This window comes from Dendrobates tinctorius, unplaced genomic scaffold, assembly GCF_039654945.1.
Source record: "Dendrobates tinctorius isolate UK_male_01 unplaced genomic scaffold, ASM3965494v1 ptg000065l, whole genome shotgun sequence".
Classification (NCBI taxonomy): Eukaryota; Metazoa; Chordata; class Amphibia; order Anura; family Dendrobatidae; genus Dendrobates; species Dendrobates tinctorius.
The window spans coordinates 5,364,306-5,390,868 of NW_027361733.1; the positions used below are offsets into that span (position 1 = coordinate 5,364,306).

Below are 26,563 nucleotides of genomic sequence, written 5' to 3' on the forward strand. Positions count from 1 at the left end.
AGTTTCTTCTGGCAATTACTCTGATCTGCTCCCTGTCCACATTTTCCGCCAAGGCTTTTGTGGATTCGGGAGCAGCCCTGAACATAATGGACTTGGATTTTGCTAAACGTTGTGGATTTCCTATGACACCTCTGCGGACGCCTATCCCTTTGAGGGGGATTGATGCTACTCCTTTGGCGAAAAATAAACCTCAGTTTTGGACCCAGGTGGTAATGCGGGTCACCCCAGACCATCAAGAAAATTGCAGATTTTTGGTGTTGCATAATTTGCATGATACCATTGTTCTGGGGTTTCCCTGGTTGCAAATTCATAATCCAGTTTTGGATTGGAAATCTGTGACTGTGGTGAGTTGTGGTTGTCGGTGTGCCCTTAGTGAGGCTCCGTTTTTTTCCACCTCTCCTCAGTCGCATGATGTTCCTGACTATTTGGCGGATTTTTATGATGTATTTAGTGAGAATGAGTCTGCGTCTTTGCCTCCTCATAGGAGTTATGACTGTGCAATTGAACTGAGCCCGGGGTGTAAATTTCCCAAGGGTCGGCTCTTCAATTTATCTGTACCCGAGCACGAGGCTATGCGATCCTATTTTAAGGAGGCATTGGAGAAGGGTCATATTAGACCATCCTCTTCACCCTTAGGTGCTGTTTTTTTTTTCGTGGCCAAAAAGGATGGTTCATTAAGGCCTTGTATTGATTATCGTGCCCTCAACAAAATTACTATTAAATATCAGTATCCGTTACCCCTGATTTCGGATCTATTCTCCAGAGTTAAAGGTGCTTGCTGGTTTACCAAGCTTGACCTCAGGGGGGCGTATAATCTTATCCGCATTAAGCATGGGGATGAATGGAAGATGGTGTTTAATACTCCGGAGGGACATTTTGAGTACCTGTTGATGCCTTTTGGGCTCACTAATGCCCCCTCTGTCTTCCAGTGCTTCATGAACGATATTTTCCGAGAATTTGTGGATAAATTTTTGATCATCTATCTGGATGATATTTTGATCTTCTCCAAGGATTGGGATTCTCATGTGGAACATGTTCGGACTGTGTTCCGGATCTTGAGGGAGAATTCCCTGTATGTCAAAGGATCGAAATGCCTTTTTGGGGTACAGAGGATTTCTTTTTTGGGATTTATTTTGTCTCCGTCAACTATTGAAATGGACCCGGCCAAGGTAGAGGCCATTTATGATTGGGTTCAACCCACTTCTTTGAAGGCCCTCCAGAAGTTTTTGGGTTTTGCTAATTTTTATCGGAAATTTATAGCAAAATTTTCTAGTATTGCCAAGCCATTGACTGATCTGACTAAGAAGGGTGCTGATGTGTTGAATTGGTCTCCGGAGGCTGTTTGTTCCTTTCAGGAGCTGAAGCGAAGATATAATAATAAATTTTATTTTTATAGTGCCGACATATTCCGCAGCACTTTACATTTCAGAGGGGATTTGTACAGACAATAGACATTACAGCATAACAATAATCACATTCAGTAGATTATAACAAATACCAAAGATAAGATATAAGATATAAGATTCACTTCTGCCCCGGTTTTGCGGCAACCTGATGTCTCACTCCCATTCCAGGTAGAGGTGGACGCTTCTGAGATTGGTGCAGGAGCTGTTTTGTCCCAAAAGGATCCTGTAACATCTAAAATGAATCCCTGTGCTTTCTTTTCCTGAAAGTTCTCTCCATCTGAACGTAACTATGATGTGGGGAATCGGGAACTGTTAGCCATGAAATGGGCATTTGAGGAGTGGAGACATTGGTTGGAGGGAGCTAAACATCAAGTCGTGGTCCTCACTGACCACAAGAATTTGATTTACCTGGAGTCGGCCAAACGCTTGAACCCTAGACAGGCTAGGTGGGCCTTGTTTTTTACACGTTTTGATTTTGTGGTCTCTTTTCTTCCTGGCACTAAGAATGTCAAGGCTGACGCTCTCTCTAGGAGCTTCTTTGCTGATTCTCCGGTGGTGACCAAGCCTGCTACCATCTAAGGCGAAGGGGTAGTTCTTTATGCCATCTCGCCCGATTTGAGACGTGCTCTGGAAGAGTTCCAGGAGGACAAACCTGAGCGTTGCCCCAATGGAAAGTTGTATGTTCCTGACCAGTGGAAGAAGAGAGTTATGTCTGAAGTTCATTGCTCTGCATTGGCTGGTCATCCAGGTATTTTTGGTACTATAGATCGGGTGAGTCGGTCTTTTTGGTGGCCCGCCTTGTCTCATGATGTCAGGAATTTTGTGCAGTCCTGTGGGACTTGCTCCCGGTCTAAACCTTGCTCTCGCTCTAGTGGGTTGTTGATGCCTTTGCCGGTTCCCAGGAGGCCATGGACCCATATTTCAATGGATTTCATCTCTGATATGCCTGTCTCTCAGAGAATGACTGTTATTTGGGTGATTTGTGATAGGTTCTCTAAGATGGTTCATCTTGTACCACTCCCTAAGTTGCCATCTTCCTCTGAGTTGGTGCCCCTGTTTTTGCAACAGGTGGTTCGCTTGCACGGGATTCCTGAGAACATTGTATCTGACAGAGGAGTTCAGTTTGTGTCTAGATTTTGGAGGACTTTCTGTTCCAAGCTGGGAATTCAGTTGTCCTCCTCTGCTTTTCACCCTCAGACCAATGGGCAGATGGAGAGAACAAACCAGACCTTGGCGTCGTATCTGAGATGTTTTATTTCCGCTGATCAGGATGATTGGGTTTCATTTTTGCCCTTGGCCGAATTTGCTTTAAATAATAGAGCTAGTTCTGCCACTTTGATGTCACCTTTTTTTTGTAACTTTGGGTTTCATCCTCGATTTTCTTCAGGGCAGGTGGAGCCTTCTGCCTGCCCAGGTGTTGACACTGTGGTGGAGAGAATGCACCAGATCTGGGACCAAGTTATCTCTCTCCCAGGAAAAGGCCCAGTGGTTTTCCAACAGACATAGGACCATTGGTCCCCAGTTTAAGGTTGGTGATATGGTTTGGTTATCATCAAAAAATATCGCTATGAAGGTGGCTTCTCCTAAATTTAAGCCTAGATTTATTGGACCTTACAAGATTTTGGAGATTATTAATCCGGTCTCTTCTCGTTTGGCTCTTCCTGTTACATTTAAAATCCATAATGTGTTTCATAAGTCCTTGTTGAAGAGGTTTGTTGAACCAGTATTTCCTGGGGTGGCACCTCCGGACCCTGTATTGGTTGAAGGTAACATGGAATATGAGGTAGAGAAGATACTGGATTCCCGTCTGGCTAGACGGAGACTCCAGTATTTGGTTAAGTGGAAGGGTTATGGTCAGGAGGATAATTGCTGGGTCTCTGCCTCTGATATTCATGCCAAAAGATTGGTGCGTGCCTTTCATCGGGCTCACCCTGATCGCCCTGGTGGCGTGAATGAGGGTTCGGTGACCCCTCCTCAAGGGGGAGGTATTGTTGTGAGTTCATTTTCCCCTTCACCATTGAGGTCTGATGAACTCCCTCTTCTGGTGAAGGAAGGTAGTGAGGCTGATTACCAAGCACCTGGGCAGGATGATGATGACTGGGTGATGGGAATTACTGACTGGATATAAGGCAGCCGACACCCTTCTGCCTTGCTGGTGATCTCTCTGAGGGATTCTAGGAGACCAGTCTGATTCCTGCTCCTCAAAAGCTAAGTTTTCTGCTCTACTTTTTGCATTTGTGTATTGGTTTTGTTTTGCATTGTTTTCCTTGATTTCTGCCACTCCCTGCTGGGGTGAGCTGAATTCCTTTTTGCTCTGTCTTCAGAAAATACCTGAGTACTGATATAGTCTTTTTGAAGCCTAGCATCTTCAGGGCTTTTTTCCCTATCAGCTGTTGGCTCTTGTTTTGATAGGGTTTTGGCGGATTACAGACAGCAGCTTTTCTATCCTGTCCTATCTAGTTAGCTTGGGCCCCATCATTTGCTCAGTCTATCTTTCTATCCGAGTGAGTGTTTTTTCATCTTGCTTCACCGTCATTATATGTTGGGGGCTGCCTATTGCTTTGGGGTCTGCTCTGGGGCAGTTTAGATTTCCTTTTCTGTCTTTAGACTATGTAGTTCTCCGGCTGTGATCGAGGGGTCTAGGGCACCATAGGAACCCCCCACGGCTACTGCTAGTTGTTGTTGAAAGGTTCAGGGGTCTGCAATCCGATAGCTGCCAACTTCTCTGGTTTTCTGGACTTAGCTAGTATTTCTGTTTTTGCCTCCTACGGTGACTCATTTCATAACAGGAGGCTGTTATGATTGAGTCACCGTAGGAGGCAAAAACAGAACTGCTAGCTAAGTCCAGAAAACCAGAGAAGTTGGCAGCTATCGGATTGCAGACCCCTGAACCTATCAACACAACTAGCAGTAGCCGTGGGGGGTTCCTACGATGCCCTAGACCCCTCGATCACAGCCGGAGAAATAACTAGGCCTAAAGAAAGAAAGGGGAAAACTAAACTGCCCCAGAGCAGACCCCAAAGCAATAGGCAGCCCCCAACATATAATGACGGTGAAGCAAGATGAAAACACTAACACAGACAGAAAGATAGACTGAGCAAAGACGGGGCCCAAACTACCTAGATAGGAAAGGACAGGAAGGCTGCTGTCTGCAATCCGTGAAAAACCCTATGAAAATAAGAGCCAACAGACTGACAGTGAAAAAGGCCCTGAAGACGCTAGGCTTCAAAAAAGCTATGTCAGTACTCAGGAATATTCTGAAGACAGAGCTACAGGCAAAAGGAGATTCAGCTCACCCCAGCAGGGAATGGCAGAATCCAGAAAAGCAAGGAAAACAAAAACTAAACACTAATGCAAACAGGCAAAGCAGAAAAACTTAGCTTAGAGGAGCAGGAATAAGACTGGTGTCCTAGAAGTCCACAGAGAAATCACCCGCAGGGCAGGAGGGCGTCGGCAGCCTTATATCCAGTCCGTGACTCCACTCAGCCAGTCATCCTCATAAGGCTCAGGTGCCTGATAATCAGGCTCATTACCTTCCTCACCAGAATAGGGAGTTCACCAGACCTCAGTGACGAAGGGGAAAATGAACTCACAACAGGAGGCGCCAGACCACGACACCCATCGGACCGGACCCCAGGTGAGTATAATCTAACTCGCTTCTCTTATCTTTCAGGTTACATCGGGGGCTTATCTACAGCATTACAGAATGCTGTAGATAAGGTCCTGATGGCGGTGGCTGCATCTCATATTGGAAAAATGAGGTGACAGATTCCCTTTAATCCATCAGGTGCTTTGCAGGAATTAATGGAATGTGGAAGGAAAAATTTAATTTAGACCCCAATTTTTTACAAGGGTAACAGCAGAAAAAGGATCCCAAAATTTATTGTGCAATTGCTCATACCCCATATGTGGGAGAAAACTACTTTTTGGGCGCACTGCAGGGCTTGGAAGCGAAGGAGCACCGTTTGACTTTTTTTAAAGCAAAATTGGCTCCAATCGAGAGCGGACTCCATGTTGCATTTGGAGAGCCGCTATTGTGCCTAAATAATGGAAATGCCCCCAACAAGTCACACCATTTTGGAAACTAGTTCCCTCAACAAATGTATCTAGATGTGTGGTGAGCACCTTGAACCCCAAGGTGCTTCCCAGAAATGTATAACATTGAGATATGAAAATAAAAAATTAAATTTTTCTCACCAAAATTGTCTTTTAGTCCCAAGTTTTGCATTTTCACAAGGGTAATAGAAAAAAATGCAGCATAAAATTTGTGCAATTTCTCCTGTGTATGCCGATACTCAATATGTGGAAGAAAACCACTGTTTGGGCACACGGCAGGAAAGGAGCACCATTTGACATTTTGAACCCAAAATTTGCTGGAATAATTAGCAGATGCCATGTCGTATTTGGAGAGCCCTTGATGTGCCTAAGCAGTGTAAACCTCCACACTGATTCCATTTCGGGAACTAGGCCCCTCAAGGAATGTATCAAGATGTGTGGTTGGCACCATCAACCCCCAGGTGCTTCACAGAAGTTTATAACATAGAGCTGTGAAAAGAAAAAAAATCAAAATGTTCCCACAAAAAATATTTTTTTACCCCTTTTTTTATTTTCACGATGGTAACAGGAGAAAATGGAACCTAAAATTTGTTGTGCAATTTCTCCTGAGTATGCAGTTACTCCATAGGTGGGGGAAATCTACTGTTTGGGTGCACAGCAGGGCTCAGAAAGGAAGGAGTGATGCTTGGGATTGCAAACATTGATCGAATGTTCTGCTGCATCATGTCGCATTTGGAGAGCCCCTGATTTGTCTAAACAGTAGAAAATCCCCCTTATCAGAGACACCGAACTGAACTTGCTCACTGAGCCAGTGCGCGTGCCCCGAGTAAGCGAAAGCGTGCTCAAAGCTACCTGTGGAGCGGGCAGCAACCGAATAGATGCGTACTTCAGAGCTGCAGGGCCTGAAGCACGTGACTGCTAGAGGCGTGGCTTACTCTCCACAGAGCTAGGAGCTGCAAGACAATTCCTAGCAGAGTAACTGTGAGACAAAGTTACCAAGGGGCATAGACAGGGAGAATAGTCAGGACGTAGCCAATGAGTCACACACAGAGATAGCTGCAAGGTACAAGAGGGGCAAGCAGAGAGTAATCAGGTCACAGGCAATGGGTCATACACAGATAATAACGCAGTACAAAATCAACAGGCAAACTCACAACGGGAAACAGAATCGGGTCAGAACCATATAAACAAGCTATAGCAATAAACAGGCACACGGGGGTCAGCACACTAGACCAAAGGCAAAAGTATAACTGGCAGGGATTGAAGCTACCCAGAGGTTTATGAAGCTCTCCCAGAACCAGAAAGAGGCCACAATCATTAACCCCAAGTGTGCAGGTCAAAACCTGCACAGAGCTCCAGACATTAACCCCCGGTGTGCAGCTCAAAAACCTGCATTGGGATCATGACACCCCTATTTTGGAAACTAGACTCCTCAAGGAATTTATCTAAAATGTGGTTAGCACCTTGAACCCATAGATACTTTACAGAATTTTGAAAAATTTATTCTTTGAGTCACTGCGATTACACTGATTTATAGCATTTTCTTATGTTTGGCTGCTGTCACACACTAATAAACGCTTTTTATTGCTTTACATCACCATATTTTGAGAGCTATAATTTTTCCATATTCTGTCAAGAGAGTCATGTGAGGGCTTACTTTTTTGCTGGACAAGTTGACATTTTATTGGCTCCATTTTCGTTTTTTGATAGCTTTCTATATCAATTTTTTGGAGGCAGAATGAATAGAAACCAGCAATTCAGGAATTCCGTTCTGCATGTGGTAAAATTGATAAGGCAGCTTTATTCTTCAGGTAAGTACGATTACAGCAATACCACATTTTTATAATTTTTTTATGTTTTGGCTCTTTTACACGATAAAAATTATTTTATAGAAAAAAATAATTATTTTTGCATCACTTATTCTGAGGAAAATGTATGAAGGGAGAACAGGGAATAGTTAGATTTGTGAGGTAGGGTGAAAGGGCAATCTAAAGAAATACATTTTTAGAGTACTTTTAAAACTATGGATACAGAGAATTAACTAGATTGTTTGGGGTAGAGCATTCTGGAGAACTGGCACAGCGCAAGAGAAAACTTAGAAACAGGTATGTTGTTCAGATTATAGAGGATCATTAGCAGAACAGAGAGAACAGGTAGTGTGGTAGAAAGAGATAAGAGAGAAGATGTATGGGCAGAGGAGAACTGTGGAACGATTTGTGGGTAAGAGTGATAAGTTTATATCGTATTCTGTAGCGGAAGGACAACCAGTGCAATGACTGGACAGAAATATTATCCTGGCTGCAGCATTCAGGATAGATTGGAGACAAGTTTATTAAGAAGGAGACCAATAATAGAGAGTTGCGGCATGAATGTCTCCTTTAGAGACTCCATTCCAACCCGTTTTTCATGGCTTCAGATGGAAGCCCTGGTTGAGCCACAAATGTGTGTCTCAAATGTGATGTCAAACTGACCCATAACTACTGCTTATTGAGATTTGTTTTAATGCTAATACATTGATAAATTTGGGCTTGGATTTGGAGTCAGATATGATATGTAGGGAGAGAGTCAGAGTAAAAAGGACATAAATCATTATCATTCTGTGGGAAGTCCTAAACTAGTAAATTATCTTGCATTATGTTTATTATAAATAATTTTAGAATTGCTATTATTAATAGTAGCAAAATTTGTTATTGTTGCTTTTATATTATTATGTGGTATTTAGGTAGCTAATGTAAATTTGATATAAGCTCACCTGTGCCAATGTGCTATTTCATAAATTATACAGTTTCTCTCGTTTGCAGATACTTTTCCAACATCTCTGTGTTTTCCAACATTGTGTGAAATATGTAAAACATCTTGGACCGAGTCGTGATCTAGAAGCTTTAACCGGATTTTTAGGTCTTTCTCTTATTCATTTCTTGAATAATCACCAAATGATACAATTTTTGCAGAGGAGGGCCAAAAATTAAATAAAACCATCTGCAGCACTCCAAGAGCAATCAGCCGGCGTGATTGCAGGGAAAATATTGTCAGTGCCACTACATAAGCTATTAAAATCAAGAAAATTGTACAATCACCAAAGCAAAACACAAATCTTGTACTTAAAGGAACACATGCCAAGCAAAAAGGCCTCGCAGTCTAGTAGCATCTTTATTAAGTATTAGAAGTACCTACAGAATCTTATTTTATTTGACTTTTTTTAATATAATTAGTATTATTACTTTACTATTATTATTTACTACTAACATTAAAAATTTTTATATTTTATATCTCTGCAGTGCACAATAACTGTACAAAAGTGTTTATTTGGGTGTTTGGGATAGTATACATATTTTTTATTTATTCATTCATTATTATTATTATCAATAATCAGTAGTCAGAAGTAATCAGGCTCGTTGCATCTTCTCCCCCTACCACTTGCACCAGTGACCCCCATTCCGTCACATCTCCTGCAGTACCTTTCTCCTGCTGTCACCACTCACCTAACAAAAATATTCAACCTCTCTCTCTCTTCTACCTTTCCCTCCTCATTTAAGCATGCCATCATACATTCATTCAGGCTCGGACAGGCACATAGGGTAACAGTGGAATCCCCCAGTGGGTCCCTGTGCAATGTGAGCCCCTAACCCCACTATTTGGGCAGTACTTGGTATAATTCACATAATTTACTCTGTATAGAAAAAACTGCATCTTATTCATTAACCAAACTACCCAGTTTATTGTTATATAGAGATATGGATAAATTTGTGAACACGGGTAGTGTAATATTTGTATGCAGGTGAAAAGTGGGGTCCCCCAAAGTCGGTGTTACTGGTGGGCCCTTATCACCCCAGTCCAACACTGCATTCATTACTTAAAAACCATCCCTCGACCAAAACTGTGCCGCTAACTATAGACCTGTCTCTAATATTCCCTTCATCTCTAAATTCCTGGAATGCCTGGTCCACTCCCGTCTTATCCACTATCTCTCAGATAATTCTCTTCTCCACCCTCTACAATCCAGTTTCCGCTCTTTACACTCTACTGAAACTGCCCTCACTAAAGTCTCTAATGATCTACTACAACTAAATGAAATGGTCATTACTCCATGCTAATTCTCTTGAATCTCTCTGCAGTATTCGACACTGTGGATCATCAGCTCCTCCTCACTATGCTCCGCTCCATCGGCCTCAAGGACACGTGTTATGATGAGTCACCGAAGGAGGAAAAAAAAAAATACCAGTTAAGTCCAGAAAAACCAGAGAGGTAGGCAACTATCGGATTGCAGACCCCTGAACCTATCCACAACAACTAGCAGTAGCCGTGGGGGGTTCCTACGGTGCCCTAGACCCCTCGATCACAGCCGGAGAACTACATAGCCTAAAGACAGAAAGGGGAAAAACTAAACTGCCCCAGAGCAGACCCCAAAGCAATAGGCAGCCCCCAACATATAATGACGGTGAAGCAAGATGAAAACACCAACACAGATAGAAAGACAGGTTGAGCAAATGATGGGGCCCAAGCTAACTACATAGGACAGGATAGGAAAGCTGCTGTCTGCCATCCGCAAAAACCCTAACAAAATGAGCCAACCGACTGATAGGAAAAACAGGCCCTGAAGTCGCTAGGCTTCAAAAGACTATATCAGCACTCAGGTATATTCTGAAGACAGAGCAAAAGGTCAACAGATCAGAGACAAAAATGGAATTCAGCTCACCCCCGGCCGGGGATGGCAGAACTCCCAAAAAACGAGGCAAAACAAAAACAAAACTGAAGAGTACAAAGCAGAGCAGAAAAACTTAGCTTTGAGATGAGACTGGTCTCCAAGAATCCAGCAGGAAAATCACCAGCCAGGAAGAAGGGCGTCGGCAGCCTTATATCCAGTCCTCAATTCCAGCCACCCAGTCATCATCTAGCTGCCCATGTGTTTGGTAATCAGCCTCACTACCTTCCTTCACCAGAGGAGGGAGTTCATCAGACCTCAATGGTGAAGGGAAAAATGAACTCACAACGGTACCTCCCCCTTGAGGAGGGGTCACCGAACCCTCATCCATGCCACCAGGGCGATCCGGGTGAGCCCGATGAAAGGCACGCACCAATCTTTCAGCATGAATATCAGAGGCAGAGACCCAGGAATTATCCTCCTGACCATAACCCTTCCACTTAACCAAATACTGGAGTCTCCGTCTAGCCAGACGGGAATCCAGTATCTTCTCTACCTCATATTCCATGTTACCTTCAACCAATATAGGGTCAGGAGGTGCCACCACAGGAACTACTGGTTCAACAAACCTCTTCAACAAGGACTTATGAAACACATTATGAATTTTAAATGTGACAGGAAGAGCCAACCGAAAAGAGACCGGATTAATAATCTCCAAAATCTTGTAAGGTCCAATAAATCTAGGCTTAAACTTAGGAGAAGCCACCTTCATAGCGATATTTTTTGATGACAACCAAACCATATCACCCACCTTAAACTGGGGACCAACGGTCCTACGCCGGTTGGAAAACCGCTGAGCCTTTTCCTGGGAGAGAGACAACTTATCCACTACTTGGTCCCAGATCTGGTGCATTCTCTCCACCACAGTGTCAACACATGGGCAGGCAGAAGGCTCCACCTGCCCTGAAGAAAATCGAGGGTGAAAACCAAAGTTACAAAAAAAAGGTGACATCAAAGTGGCAGAACTAGCTCTAATCAGCTCTAATCAGCCTCACTACCTTCCTTCACCAGAGGAGGGAGTTCATCAGACCTCAATGGTGAAGGGAAAAATGAACTCACAACAGACACGGTTCTCTCCTAGTTCTCTTCCTTTCTCTCTGACCGCTCCTTCACTGTATCTTTTGCTGGCTCCTCCTCCTCTCATCTTCCCCTTATGGTTGGGGTTCCTCAAGGATCGGTTCTAGGCCCCCTTCTCTTCTCTTTGTATACTGCCCCTATTGGTCAAACAATCAGTAGATTTGGTTTCCAGTACCAACCCTATGCTGATGACAGTCAATTATACACTCCTCCTGACATCAAGCCTTCCTTTCTAGAAAACTCCAGTGATTGTCTTACCGCTGTTTCGAACATCATGTCCTCCCTCTATCTGAAACTGAACCTGTCAAAAACTGAACTCATGTTTCCTCCCTCTACAAACTTACCTATGCCTGACATTGCCATTTCCGTGTGTGGTTCCACCATTACTCCCCAGCAACATGCCCGCTGTCTTGGGGGTCATACTTGATTCCAAGCTTTCATTCACCCCCCACATCCAATCACTGGCTAGATCTTGTTATCTGCACCTCAAAAACATTTCTAGAATTCGACCCCTTCTTACTTTCAACTCTGCGAAAACTCTTACTGTTTCTCTTATTCATTCTCGTCTGGACTATTGTAACTCTCTACAAATAGGTCTCCCTCTTACCAAACTCTCCCCTCTCCAATCTGTCTTGAGTGCTGCAGCCAGGATCACATTCCTCACCAATCATTATACCGATGCCTCTACCTTGTGCCAGTCATTACACTGGTTACCCATCCACTCCAGAATCCAGTACAAACTTTTCACACTCACCTACAAAGCACTCCAAGGCTCAACACCACCCTACATCTCCTCCCTTGTTTCAGTATACCACCCTACCCGAGCCCTCCATTCTACTAGTGACCTGAGGTTAACATCCTCAATAATCAGAACCTCCCACTCCAGTCTCCAAGACATTTCACGTGCTGCGACAATTCTTTGGACTGCACTACCCAGGTTAATACAATTAATCCCCAATCCCCACAGTTATAAGCATGCCCTAAAAACAAATTTCTTCAGACTGGCCTACCGCCTCAATGCATTAACCTAACTATCCCTGTGTTGCCCATTGAAAATTTTGACCATAACCAGGTTCCTCGCATCATGTTCTCACATGTTTTATGCATTTAATAGCCCTCTGTGTATGTACTGTTACATACTAAGGCTGATATCCGGTTCATGCAGCAACAGGAACACCGGATTCTTACACTATGGCTGGTCCAAACAATAAAAGCAATCGTTACCATTCACCTTTCATGTCTCCCCTTCTTCATCATAGACTGTAAGCTTGCGAGCAGGGCCCTCATTCCTCTTGGTATCTGTTATGATCTATGTGATTATTGTTATGCTGTAATGTCTATTGTCTGTACAAGTCCCCTCTAAAATGTAAAGTGCTGCGGAATATGTTGGCACTATAGAAATAAAATTATTATTATACAAAATTCAGATTTTTTTCACTATGTAAATAAAAAAAAAAAAAGTTTTGGTATCACTGTAATTATACGGACTTTGAGAATCATATTGCCATACTGTAATATTTTTGTGAGACCAGTATTTTTTAAAATTTTTGGATAAGGGTATTTTTTATGTACTGAGTTGTATGTTTTTTATTGATAAAATTTTAGGGTACATATGATATATTGATCGGGAGTGCGGCAACCAAAAAAATGCCAATTCAGGTGTTCCAATTATTTCTTTTCAGCATTTAATGTCTGGATTAAACAATTTTATACTATGATAAATCAGACTTTTACGGACATGTCAATAATAGATATTTTTTGTTACACGGTTGACTTTTGCCTGGTATGACGCGGGCTCAGCCGCTGAGCCCACTTCACATAACCCTCACTGTCCTGTGGCGTAATTGTATATCACAGGTCATCAAGAGATTACCGTTTATATGGCTACTTAAAAAATTAAAAATTTTAGAAGCAAAAGGAATACTGCCCGTATCACAGAGGACCTGTCATCTCGGTAACTTCTCACACTGGTTCTATCAGCACCATGTATCTAGGACATCTTCAGGGGGCAGCGATGAAAGAAACTGTGGAAGTGACTGCAGTGCCACCCACTGATGATATCCTCTTCCAGGAAGGGTGATAGACTTGTTGGGAAGTGAGTGCAGCCCCGGCCTCCTGTGATGTCACTTTTGAGACTCACGTCAAACTAAATGTTAAAGGAAGTTAAAAAAAAACTCACTTAAGGATTACATACATAGGGAGGTAGGGTATTTTATAATAAAGCAATGATAAAAGTGCTTAGGATGTAAAAATTGGGATTTATGAGGACATTTTAGGTATCGGCCTATCAGTCTTGGCCATTTCCACAATAAGTTGACGTGCGGGTGACAAGTAATCCAATGATAGGAGTGAAGGAAAGGTCTGACTTGAACATAACCCCAAGTAGCAGGCATACTGCCTATGGGTCAGATGTCAATATTTTTCAAGAACACAAAATGGTGCCGGTGTCATCATTGTTTTGGATGAGTGTGTCATCAGTATTTTTCACATATGGATATATAAATGAGCTACAAAGCTTTGCTTATAATTTGCAATGTTAAACATAGACAGCACACGTGGCACATGGAAGCTATCTGTGTGCTGTGCATATTTTTGATGGACTGATAGACTTGTATTGGCACTTTTCATCTGTGGAACCATGATTTTTGCATGAACACAGCTCGTTTAAAACACATGTTGTATCCATGAAAACCATATACGTGCAACACAGACATCTATCTGAATGAGGCCTAAAGGTTAGTTCACACATCCGATTTTTCCACGCATGAGAAAAAAGGACAGATTATTCTGATCATACTTTGATCAGAGTTTGATCAGAGTGTGGCCTGAGGGTCACTCATTTTTCTCGTATGTGGAGAAGTTAAAAAAAAAGTCTCCATCTGCTCCATTCTGGCACTTCGTGAAAATCAGACTGCACTCGGATGTCATCCTAGTGTACTTTGAATTTTTTGATGGACCCATTGACTTGCATTTCCAATTTTTATCTGGTCCTCAGATCAAAACTGGACATATCTCTGACATTTTCTGAGGAAAACATTAGCTATGTGCATGGCCCCATAGAATATCATAAATACGAGTGCAATCCGTGAAAGCCATAGATAACACTCATGGGAGAAAATGACATGTGTGAATGGATAGCACTCATGGGAGAAAATCACATGTGTGAATGGGCCCTAAGGTTTCGGCTTGGGCTACTGTAGAGGTCGGTGGGGCGAGCTGGGGGGGTGGTCCCTCTTCTTACCGCGCAGAGATAAAAACAGAGAAACGATGGAGGCAGATTCTGGGTGCAACAAGTCCAAGTTTATTTCTCACTTGCCGTCCGCCTGACGGCCTCAGAAGCACACCGCACTTCCTTTACCTCACGGCCCTCTGTTTCCAGGGCCGCTTCTTACACACCGCACGTTACACTGGGGACGTGTAAGCACACACCGCCCCCTCTTCACTCGTCGACGTTCCTGACAGGTCCGTCACTGTGGCCGCCTTAGGCCCGTAAACCAACAGCGCTTCCACTGATCAGTCGTCGTGACAAATACGGTGTCTCACACCCAGTGCCTCGTCCCTTCTGCGGTTCTTCCTATCAGGACCACCCCCCTGACGTTGTCTCTCTTCAGTCCCCCTGGTTTAGATTCTCCTCACAGCGCACAGACTGTCGCAGTCCTCCTGTCACTGGAGCTCCCCCTGGGGACCGGAACCTTCTGGAACCCTCCCTCAGTATTTATAGCTAACCCGGTTCCTTGAAACTGTCACTGTAACCACGCCCCCATGACCAACGGTTTCTAAAGCCCTAAGCTGTTGTCAAGTCATTTGCTCACACTCCTCCCTGCCATCTAATTGTCAACCCAAGGTACTGCACGTCCACTACACTTTCCTAGCTGTTTCCCCACTGTAATAACTGACACCTACCTACACTGGGCAAACCTTTCCTTCTTCACTCTGACTATTCCGTCCATCCGTCAGGTCACCTTCCCTACACTCCTCCTTCCTTTGTCCATTGTCGTCCTCGACAATCGTCATCCCTGCCTTCGTCGTTCTGAAGCTACACCTACATTCTGTTGTTGGACCAGCTGTTGAGCCAAACCCACTATCTGCAGGGGCCGAACCATACTGGGAGCACTATGCTCTGAGCAGCCTACTGCTACTCACCAGCGCGCACGCCACATGACAACGTCTTGCAAATTGGGCAAGGTACACCCGTATTCTCTCTACGGTGTGTATCTTTCCCCTACTCTCCCCTTCTGTTACCTTTCTCTATCCGGTACGCCATGATCGAGGCCACACACCTACCAGATCATTGCCGGCGCCCGCCTTCCTTCTTCAGGGGTGTCCGTGGTGTAGGGGACCTTACCTAGGACGGCTGTCTTTCTCACGTCTTCCAACACCTTCATCTTTCTTTCAATTACATGTCATGGTCGGCGTCCCGGTCTCCCAGACCCTCTCAACTTCTAGACCCCTACCGGATCTCACACTTTCCTTTGGTCCCGCAGACCTTCCCTTACCCGGACCTGTTGCATTTTACTTTGGCATATTATACATTAAACAACTTCATAATAGCACAAGTACCCATTTTTATATTTTTTTTTCCGTTTTCTTTTGCTCATTTTAAAACCAACATATACCAACATAACATTGCATGTCTTCTTTCTCCCCCCTTCCTTGGACCTGAACACTCCTCCACTTCTCCGTATCCCCGTCCTGTCAAGTTTCAAATCAGCAAATAACATCCTGTAAGAGGAACATACTAAAAACAAACTCAGCACATCAAACATTTTTTTTTTTTTAAACTAGAACTGTTCTCCAGAACCTGCACTACAGTGCACCGAACTGTCGACAGTCTACTTCACTACGCAGTGGCTAGTAGTGAGGGACCCCACAGCCGTGGAGCCCCCGGGGATACTGAGGGTGTCCATTCAAGTCCTCTTCTTTTCCATGCCGGCCTCTCCTTGAGTGTGGAGCAGGTTCCACACTTCATACTCCCGGGCCTTCTTCTTCCTGATCACCTCCGCTACCCACACGGAGGGAACAGCACGGGCCCTGGAGTCCGGTGGGCGGGACTCCGCTGAAAAAGACCGCAAGACAGAAACAGACGAAGATTTCTGTGGCCCAGCAGCCGCTGGGGTCAGGTGGCAAATGGGGACAACCGGGTCCTCGGGGGCTGGAATCACAGGGCCCGCTAAGTCGGCCGCAGCTGACTCCAGCAGCGGCATAACCGCGGCCTCAGGACAGGCCTCATCCACTACTTCCAACGGAGCCGGAGTAACGGCCGATTTCAACGATGCAGCTGCTATTAGCAGGGAAAGCACAGCAGCGTCTTCTTTGGGTGAGCTCTGCACTGGTGACTCCGGGCGGGGTAGTTCGGGGACATGAGCGGGGGCCTCGCTCAGCTCCGCATACACCACGGGGCCCGTGGTAACTAGGCGTTCTGGTGCGCAGGGGGCCGCGTGCTGCAGCAGAATGGTGGGGGCCGCTTGCGGAGGCACTGGTAGGGCCGGGGGTACTCTCACCTTCCCCGGCGCTGGGACCTCCGTGCCATCATCACGCGGTTTCCCCCGCAGCCTCCGTTCCTTGCTCCACTGTCCTGCGGGCCTTCCCTCCGGACTCGGGGGCTCTGCTGAGAAGTCCTCTGCTGGTATTGGTGGCGGCCGTTCTCGCTGACTCCCCTCAGGCTCCGCTCCCCGGCTTAGCATCCCGCTGCCCGCCCGTGGTTCTGAAGATGACTTCTGGTGCAGCTCCATCTCTCGCCGCCATTGCCACTCTAGGCGGCCGATGCCCCGACACCCGCAGCATCTCATACTGTCCGTTGGGCAGCACTCGAATGGCGTCAGACAGCCGCAGCCAAGTTTTTCTTCTGTGCCACTCCTCCTGCTGGGTGGGGCGTTGGCAGACCTTTCCACCCATCTGCCAGGGTCCAGTACATGGGAGCGTCGGCCTCCGGGCACATACTGCTGTCCACGGGGGTACGTTGGAGGGGGTCCCAGTCCATTCAACATGACTGCAAACACCCGAACCTCTCCCCTGCGCTGTAGTAATGCTGCCATCTTGCGCAGCTCCTGATACCGCCCCCATCTTCTGTCAGCACCACGGAGTCACCACAGCGCTCCCAATTTGTAATCCACAGGTAAGCCAATTGTAATCCACAGGTATTTATTATCCAAGCAGCACAGTCCAAGTCCTTCTCCATCCTTTAAGGCAGGCCTGCCACAGAAGATGATGTATTAGCGGCGGTGATCCTGCCGACTACGCCAAATGTAGAGGTTGGTGGGGCGAGCTGGGGGGGTGGTCCCTCTTCTTACCGCGCAGAGATAAAAACAGAGACACGATGGAGGCAGATTCTGGGTGCAATAAGACCAAGTTTATTTCTCACTCGCCGTCCGCCTGACGGCCTCAGAAGCACACCGCACTTTCTTTACCTCACGGCCCTCTGTTTCCAGGGCCGCTTCTTACACACCGCACGTTACACTGGGGGACGTGTAAGCACACACCGCCCCCTCTTCACTCGTCGACGTTCCTGACAGGCCCGTCACTGTGGCCGCCTTAGGCCCGTAAACCAACAGCGCTTCCACTGATCAGTCGTCGTGACAAATACGGTGTCTCACACCCAGTGCCTCATCCCTTCTGCGGTTCTTCCTATCAGTCTGCGGTTTAGATTCTCCTCACAGCGCACAGACTGCCGCAGTCCTCCTGTCACTGCGGCTCCCCCTGGGGATCGGAACCTTCTGGAACCCTCCCTCAGTATTTATAGCTAACCCGGTTCCTTGAAACTGTCACTGTAACCACGCCCCCCATGACCAACGGTTTCTAAAGCCCTAAGCTGTTGTCAAGTCCTTTGCTCACACTCCTCCCTGCCATCTAATGGTCAACCCAAGGTACTGCACGTCCACTACACTTTCCTAGCTGTTTCCCCACTGTAATAACTGACACCTACCTACACTGTGCAAACCTTTCCTTCTTCACTCTGACTATTCCATCCGTCCGTCAGATCACCTTCCCTAAACTACACTGGGACTGACTGATTTTAAGTGCCATTGAATGCAACTCAATATGTTGCTTTGGACTACAGCTGTGGCTTAATGGTTAAAATAAACCAGTAGAGCTCCAACATTTCACAGGGTAGCCCAGGCCTTAGGTGTGATAGTAATCACCGGAAACTGCACTCATGATATTGTCTCCTGTACAGTGTCTACAGCAGGTCTACAAGTTCTGAGTTTACTTCCCTGAGATCACAGGTGCTTGAACATTTCTTGAAGTAAGTCATGAACTCTGTATTTAACCTGCGAATGAGGATTTACATTTCTGGAACATTTAGCTGTCATCAATCAGATTACAAATATTCAATGTGCATTCGTACAACCATCCATTACTCCAGTAAAGTACATCAGGCCCTTAAGTGCTTTGATGATGGTTAAACCTGGTTGAGACAGAAGCTTAGAATCTGCACAACTGGGTCACCTGCATGGTGGAGGCTTCATGGGAACGGTTGTAAGAAAAATATCTCTCAGATTTTGTCTCTCCTCCAGACAAGTCCTCAATAGTTCAAACACCTCTTTATTGTATTCAGTGACGTCCGGAAAGTGCGCTGGGACATTAAAACCATGTGTTGCCCCCCCCAGGGTAAGGAAGAAGTCGTAGAAGATGACAGCTCATCCCTGGACTAGAACACAAACTTAAATTTATGAAGCGCTAAAACCAATTTTCCTTCTGATCAGCACCTGATAAAAGGGCGGCTTCTGTCCCTGTCTTGTCGTCTTTATATCTTATCCATCAACAAGAACAATTAGCACAAGAGGCGTCTTCGTCATCATTTTACACCTCAGCGGTACATAGAGATCTTAACTTAGAAGGGAAGAAAGACAACATTCTAAGGTGTAAATTACATTGCAGCCAAAGAGGAAAAGTTTGCATACCCACAAACATTACTACGAGGTAAGAACAAATATTACTGCAAGGCACCTGAATACTAAGCGACAAACCGATTATGTTATTAGTATTTTTTGGTCTTCTACCTTTCCTAACATTTTATATCATAGAATTTTAGAGTTGGAAGGGACCTCCAGGGTCATCGTGTCCAGCCCCTCACTCAATGCAGGATTCACTAAACCATCTCAGACAGATGTCTGTCCAGCCTCTGTTTGAAGACTTCCATTGAAGGAGAACTCACCATATTCACTACTATATTTTTGCAATGTCTTTTTCCATCCCTGTGTGGCACAGCCAAAAGTTTTACCATAACCAGGTTCCCCGCATCATGTTCCCACATGCTTTATGCATCCATCAGCCCTCTGTTTGGATCAGCCATAATGTTAAGTGTGTAACAGTACAGACACAATCAGGGCAACTGTTACCACCCACCTTTCGTGTCTACCTCTTTCCTCATAGACTGTAAGCTTGCGAGCAGGGCCCTCATTCCTCTTGGTATCTGTTATGATCTATGTGATTATTGTTATGCTGTAATGTCTATTGTCTGTACAAATCCCCTCTGAAATGTAAAGTGCTGCGGAATATGTCGGCGCTATAGAAATAACATTTATTATTATATTATTATTATCTATATTTTTTTCCCTTCTAAGGAAATTTGGATGATGCCTATTACATAAAGCTACTAATATAATACGAACCTGGTGTTTTATGGTTGGATTTTTGGTAATAGACTACCTAATTTTTCTATAGTATTTACTTCAACACCAGGAATGACTGACAAAACATGCTCCTACAGATTATGAAAGGTGACGGACCCCATGTTTATCAAGTACAAAGCCTAACATTCATCTGACTGTTCTTTGCTCGGCTTTGGCACAAATGTAACCAACAGTGAGCCTGTTATTAGAGTCATGCTTCCTGAACCTACAGGCAGCATGAATCACTTTGCGATTGCAGCCAGGTATGTTTTAGCTGCAAAGTTTAAGATTACATATACTTTGGAAAACTGGCAGGGAATTATGTGTCTCGGCTGACGAGTCTGATGTGGTCCCAGGCAGCTTCTCCTTGGCCTTCTCTCATCGATTGACAGTTGACTCCCTATGTGTGCCCATAGATCTTTTTAGGCTTCTCAATGTATGTTAACTCTTAAAATGATGAAACATTTCAGAGTAAGACATACATGGCTACAATCTCGCAGCTAGTGTCTTATTCATGCTGCTTGTGGTTCAGGCAGCATGAATCTGTTAACAGATTCTCTTAAAATGGTAACCGTACTTACAAGTAATTTTTTAGAATAAGCTATCCAATGTTTAAATACAAGGGGTAACACTATATCTGCCCATTATATGACTTGGATTCTGCATTTCATGAGTTTTCCCCTCTGAATGAGCTATCTCTTAATTTCCAATCCACTCTGAGCTGGGGAGAGAAGAATACCAGCAGTGATCTCTGTCATACACAGCACAGCACACAGAGAGGGACTCTTGCTCTTCATTGTTTAGCACACAGAGACAAGGAAGAAGCAACATGGATGAAGTAATACAGCAGAGCTGATATGCCTGGATATGAATCAGCTCTGCAGTTAGTTAAAGGGCTTGTTAGATAGTTCACCACAATGTTTTTTTGTCTCCCTCTGCTTGTTTCCTCTCCCTGCTCCTCACTCCTCATCCCCACTATATAGTATAAAATGGGCTGTTGCAACCTGCAGTCTGTCTTGTCTGAGCAAGAGAGATTTTAGCAGTTTTTTTTTTAGAGGGGATGACTAGTTCAGTAGACAAGGGGTAGTGGAAGAAATGTCTGATAATTAAGTAGGCAAGGGAACTAATTTCTCTGATAAGATATATAAAAGTTAGGCGCCGGGAATATGCCGATGCACGAGTTAGATACCAAGCCTTGTTTGATGCTGTGGTCTCTCTTTCAGGATCGGCCGCTGGAATGACTGCTTAGCACAGACTACGGCCCCAGCACCTTGCCCTGGCTCGTGCTGCATGTGTAGTCGCTAGTAGCCCTACAGCTAAGCCTATGGTGACTACTGGTATACACTTGCAGCGTTGTACTCTGGAGCCTAAGTCCAGATTTCACCCTACTTAGCATGTCCATGATATGGCACCTTCTCATTGATGCTCTGACGCCAGCTGCACTGGTGATGTGGCAGCTTCAGATTGGTCCACAGGCAAGGTCCTGTCTGTCTGGACTTGAGCTTTAGGTTTAAAAGGCTCTCAATGGTGCACACCTTCTGCGCTAGCATCATGTGTGTTTGGTGGCTATTTTACCACCCTGTGTGCATGCTTTCCACTAATAGCACTGCGAGTGTTTGTTTAGACAGGCAGTGGAGGGTGGCAACTCCCGCTTGAACTTAGCATCTGCACCAAGCGTCCTTAGGTGCACATGCTAAAGCACACCGTTTGTCAGAGCAGGTCCAACCACCAGTTTAGTCTTTCCTGGGGGGGGGGTTAAGTTATAGGGACCCCAATTAGTATTTTTCTACATGCCTGTGCAGTCTAACAGGGTACAGTTCTTTTTGCTTTGCTTCTTAGTACCACTCTGCGGTGTAACAGAGCTTGCTACTTTGCGCTCTGTGCACACTGAGTGACATTCAACTCAGTGTGCTTTAAGTGTTTTCTTGCAGTCTTGCTCCGCCACTGTGCTAGCTGCGGTTTCTCCATCACAGCACGGTGGACCCCGGGTTGCAGACACACCTTATTATAATTGCTTATTTGGTGCTTTCCCCCAATCCTAACAGTATACTAGCGCCAGAGTCTGGCTAGCAATGGCGGACGATCAGCGTCTTCAGCGGTTCATCCAGCAGCTTGAGAACAGGTTGGCCACTCTGGAGCGGGCGTGTACAGCTGTGGATCTTGCCGCATTGGTAGCACAAGCAGCCGCCGAAGCCACTACTAAGGTTACTGCTGCAGTTCCTGTTTCCTCTGTGCCACATTTTTCACTGCCCAAAAAATGTTCTGGGTACAGGAAGGCTTGTAGAGGGTTTGTGAATCACTACTCAATCCATCTGGAGTTACTGGCTTCACGATTTCCAACAGAGCATGCCAAGGTGGGATTTGTTATTTCCCTTTTGTCAGGCAGGGCATTGGAGTGGGCTACGCTATTATAGGAACGAGATGATCACCTGAGCCTTAGCTCCTCTCATTTTTTGGGGTCCCTGAAAGAGGTTTGTTTGGGGCCACAAGCAACCCATGATGCCGCTCTGCAGCTCCTGGATTTCACTCAGGGTTCGTTTTTGGTTAGCCAGTTTGCCATTCAGTTCTGTACCCTGGCTACCGAGTTGGAGTGGCCTGATAAGGTTTTAATACCGATATTCTGGAGGGGATTAGCAGATCATGTCAAGGATGCTTTGGCAACTAGGGAGATTCAAACTACCTTGGAGGAATTAATATCTGTGGCCACCCGCATAGATCTGTGGCATGTTGAGCATGGTTTGGAGCGAGGCCATACTTAACTCCGGATTCAGTTGGCTCCGAATTTCACCAATCCTATGTGACCTCCAACTCAGGTTCACGGCCCTGTAGAGCCCATGGATGTCTCCCGAGCGGAGTCAATCTCCCACTCTGTACATCCGTAGCCGACTTGTTTTGCCTGCGGGCAAGTCGGTCACTTTGAAAAATGTACCAAGCGTCAGAAAGAGTCACAAAGTCAAGTGGCCTTGGGGAGAGGTTCACTAGTTCCTGTTGAGGTGTCAACCAAGTTGGCTTTTGGGGTTTCTCTGACATTTGGGTCAGCTACTCTCACAGCGCAGGCTTGCATGGACTCCGGGGCTGAGGGCAATTTCATGTCCGCTATCTTCGCCCAACGGCACGCTATCCCATTAGTTACGCTACCTAAGCCGATGTCTTTTCGGGTAGCTAATGGGTCCATTTTGCCAACCCAATTTTCCATCGGACTGTAGCCCTTACCCTCACTATGTCTCCAAAACATCAGGAGATAATATCCTTTCTAGTTATCTCTGAGGGTATGGATGAGGTACTTCTCGGGTTACTCCCCCAGATTGATTGGGCAACAGAGAGCATACAAAAATGGGGTAGCTTCTGTGAGAGTCTGTGTCTAAAAGCCCATGTACCCCAAGACAAGTTCTTCGTACCATCTAGAACTTCAGCCGATCTGCAAAAACACTTCCCTGCCTCCCAGTTTCTGAGCATGGCAAATGTCGCTGGGGAGGGGGTTTTAGAGGGGAGGGTAATGTTAGGCGTTGCGATTCTCCCACTGCACGGGTTAGGTCCCAAGCCTTGGTGCGTTCTGCCAATCCTAACAATAGCTAAGTTGTTTTTATTTCCCTGTTCTATTGATTTATGCAAAGTTTGTTGAATGTACAGTTCCATTTTTATTGTCTCTACTGTGTAGTGGATAATTGCATTCGCTGACTTTACCCCCTACTCTGTGTCTGCCTGCTAATGTCAGTGTTTCACACTATTTTAATGCCTAATTTTGATGTAATCTGCTTTATTAAAGCCATGGGACCCTATTCATGTAAAAAAAAAATATCATAGCATAATACACTGCTCAAAAAAATAAAGGGAACACTTAAACAACAGAATATAACTCCAAGTAAATCAAACTTCTGTGAAATCAAACTGTCCACTTAGGAAGCAACACTGATTGCCAATCAATTTCACATGCTGTTGTGCAAATGGAATAGACAACAGATGGAAATTATTGGCAATTATCAAGACACCCTCAATAAAAGAGTGGTTCTGCAGACCACATCTCAGTACCAATGCTTTCTGGCTGATGTTTTGGTCACTTTTGAATGTTAGTTGTGCTTTCACACTCGTGGTAGCATGAGACGGACTCTACAATCCACACAAGTGGCTCAGGTAGTGCAGCTCATCCAGGTTGGCACATCAATGTGAGCTGTGGCAAGAAAGTTTGCTGTGTCTGTCAGCGTAGGGTCTAGAGGCTGGAGGCACTACAAGGAGACAGGCTATTACACCAGGAGACGTGGAGGGGGCCATAGGAAGGCAATAATCCAGCAGCAGGACCGCTACCTCAGCTTTTGTGCAAGGAGTAACAGGAGGAGCACTGCCAGAGCCCTGCAAAATAGCCTCCAGCAGGCCACAAATGTGCATGTGTCTGCACAATCGGTTAGAAACCGACTCCATGAGGATGGTCTGAGTGCCCGACGTCCACAGGATGCAACTCAGGATCAGTACAAGATAAGTAATGTAATGTATGTACACAGTGACTCCAACAGCAGAATAGTGAGTGCAGCTCTGGAGTATAATACAGGATGCAACTCAGGATCAGTACAGGATAAGTAATGTAATGTATGTACACAGTGATTCCTCCAGCAGAATAGTGAGTGCAGCTCTGGAATATTATACCGGATGTAACTCCGGATCAGTACAGGATAACTAATGTAATATATGTTCACTATAACTGCACCAGCAGAATAGTGAGTGCAGCTCTGGGGTATAATACAGGGTGTAACTCAGGATCAGTACAGGAATGTAATGTATGTACACAGTGACTGCACCAACAGAACAGTGAGTGCAGCTCTGGGGTATAATACAGGATGTAACTCAGGATCAGTACAGGATAAGTACCGTATATACTCGAATATAAGCCGAGATTTTCAGCCCGTTTTTTGGGGCTGAAAGTCCCCCTCTCGGCTTATATTCGAGTCATATACACCGGGGGTCAGAAGGGGAGGGGGGCGGGGGTGTCAGGTCATACTTACCCGTCCTGACGCTGTCTCTTGAGCCCCCAGCTTCTCCCCGTGCTCTCTCTTCCTGCCTTCAGCGGTCACGTGGTGCCGCTCATTAAAACTCATGATTATGCGCATATTAATGAGCGGCACCATGTGACCGCTGAAGGCAGGAAGAGAGAGCGCGGAGAAGCTGGGGGCTCAAGACACAGCGTCAGGACGGGTAAGTACAGCGATACTCACCTGTCCTGCGTCCATGGCTGCTTGCTGCTGTCTGTCATCGGTCAGTGACTTCAGACAGCAGAGGGCGCGGTGACGTGGTTAGTGCACGCCGCGCCCCCTGCAGTGTGAACGTCACTGACCGATGACGTGGCAGATAGCGGGGAGCAGCCATGGACGCAGGACAGGTGAGAATCTGACACCCAGCGACGGAGAGGTGAGTATGTCATTTTTTTATTTTTACATGCAGCAGCAGCAGCACATGGGGGAACAATATGGAGCTTCTAATGGGGGCAGCACATGGGGGAACAATATGGAGCTTCTAATGGGGGCAGCACATGGGGGAACAATATGGAGCTTCTAATGGGGGCAGTATATGGGGGAACAATATGGAGCTTCTAATGGGGGCAGCACATGGGGGAACAATATGGAGCTTCTAATGGGGGCAGCACATGGGGGAACAATATGGAGCTTCTAATGGGGGCAGCACATGGGGGAACAATATGGAGCTTCTAATGGGGGCAGCATATGGGGGAATAATCTATGGAGCTTCTAATGGGGGCAGTATATGGGGGAACAATATGGAGCTTCTAATGGGGGCAGTATATGGGGGAACAATATGGAGCTTCTAATGGGGGCAGTATATGGGGGAACAATATGGAGCTTCTAATGGGGGCAGCGTATGGGGGAACAATATGGAGCTTCTAATGGGGGCAGCACATGGGGGAACAATATGGAGCTTCTAATGGGGGCAGCACATGGGGGAACAATATGGAGCTTCTAATGGGGGCAGCATATGGGGGAACAATATGGAGCTTCTAATGGGGGCAGTATATGGGGGAACAATATGGAGCTTCTAATGGGGGCAGTATATGGGGGAACAATATGGAGCTTCTAATGGGGGCAGTGTATGGGGGAACAATATGGAGCTTCTAATGGGGGCAGTATATGGGGGAACAATATGGAGCTTCTAATGGGGGCAGTGTATGGGGGAACAATATGGAGCTTCTAATGGGGGCAGCACATGGGGGAACAATATGGAGCTTCTAATGGGGGCAGCACATGGGGGAACAATATGGAGCTTCTAATGGGGGCAGCATATGGGGGAACAATATGGAGCTTCTAATGGGGGCAGCATATGGGGGAACAATATGGAGCTTCTAATGGGGGCAGTATATGGGGGAACAATATGGAGCTTCTAATGGGGGCAGTATATGGGGGAACAATATGGAGCTTCTAATGGGGGCAGTGTATGGGGGAACAATATGGAGCTTCTAATGGGGGCAGTGTATGGGGGAACAATATGGAGCTTCTAATGGGGGCAGCACATGGGGGAACAATATGGAGCTTCTAATGGGGGCAGCATATGGGGGAACAATATGGAGCTTCTAATGGGGGCAGCATATGGGGGAACAATATGGAGCTTCTAATGGGGGCAGTATATGGGGGAACAATATGGAGCTTCTAATGGGGGCAGTATATGGGGGAACAATATGGAGCTTCTAATGGGGGCAGTGTATGGGGGAACAA

The 26,563-nt window shown here is 45.7% G+C and overlaps 1 protein-coding gene across 6 annotated transcripts in view; it reads right to left on the reverse strand.

Annotated features, from left to right (window-relative positions):
- EYA2 (EYA transcriptional coactivator and phosphatase 2) overlaps positions 1-24,925 on the reverse strand; it is a 340,732-nt gene extending 315,807 nt beyond the window's left edge. For 3 of the 6 annotated variants that reach the window (XM_073580561.1, XM_073580563.1, XM_073580558.1), the window contains exon 1: positions 24,848-24,925. The gene's annotated coding sequence lies outside the window, so the exon portion shown is untranslated. The remainder of the gene's footprint in view (positions 1-24,847) is intronic. The other 3 variants (XM_073580562.1, XM_073580560.1, XM_073580559.1) reach the window with 2 other exon arrangements.
- Positions 24,926-26,563: the final 1,638 nt, after the last annotated feature.